Source organism: Neophocaena asiaeorientalis, unplaced genomic scaffold (assembly GCF_003031525.2).
Source record: "Neophocaena asiaeorientalis asiaeorientalis breed wild unplaced genomic scaffold, Neophocaena_asiaeorientalis_V1.1 scaffold479, whole genome shotgun sequence".
Lineage (NCBI taxonomy): Eukaryota > Metazoa > Chordata > Mammalia > Artiodactyla > Phocoenidae > Neophocaena > Neophocaena asiaeorientalis.
This window is the reverse complement of record NW_020173774.1, coordinates 4,387,314-4,387,890: the sequence shown is the minus strand read 5'-3', so window position 1 is coordinate 4,387,890 and position 577 is coordinate 4,387,314. Positions and strand designations below refer to the sequence as shown.

Below are 577 nucleotides of genomic sequence, written 5' to 3'. Positions count from 1 at the left end.
GCCCCGCGTCCCCCCCGGTTCCCCCCCCCGCACCGGTCCCGGCCGGCCCCCCTTCCGGTTCCCACACCCGGGCGCGTGCCGGCGCCTCTGGACCAGTGGTTCCGCGCGTTCCTGCACGGAGGCGCGGGGCTCGAACGGACGCGACCCCCTTGGTCCTGCAGCAGCTTCCCCGGCCCGCGGGAGATGTCAGGTCAGCTCTCCCGTCCCCGAGTCGCTACCCGGTCCTTGGTCAGGAATAAGCAGATCCTCCTCGGGTCCCAAGCCCCCGACATCCATTCTGGGGGTACTCTTCCCAGCCACCATTCCCCGATCATTTCTCCTCAGCTGTGGAAAAAGCAGCCCTCCTTTCTCTTCAGAAAGGGACCCGTATTTTCCCTTCAACTTCCCTCAACTTGGGCCCCCGCGGGCCCCCAGTCGGTGGGAAAGCACTACCCTCCATTTTCGCTCCAGGGAGGTTCCTCGGCCCGGATTTCCCCTGCCACGACGCAGGAGAGGCAGAGGCGCCGCGGCGGGCTCAGCGGCTGCAGCTGGGCCCTCGCCATCTTGCGCGGAGGAGGAGTCGCGGCGGCAGCCATGC

General features: G+C 68.5%; 1 protein-coding gene across 2 annotated transcripts in view; it reads left to right on the top strand.

The window, feature by feature from the left end:
• Window positions 1-6: 6 nt before the first annotated feature.
• Window positions 7-577, top strand: part of DDX6 (DEAD-box helicase 6) — a 34,313-nt gene continuing 33,742 nt past the window's right edge. For both annotated transcript variants that reach the window (XM_024751671.1, XM_024751670.1), the window contains exon 1: window positions 7-190. The gene's annotated coding sequence lies outside the window, so the exon portion shown is untranslated. The remainder of the gene's footprint in view (window positions 191-577) is intronic.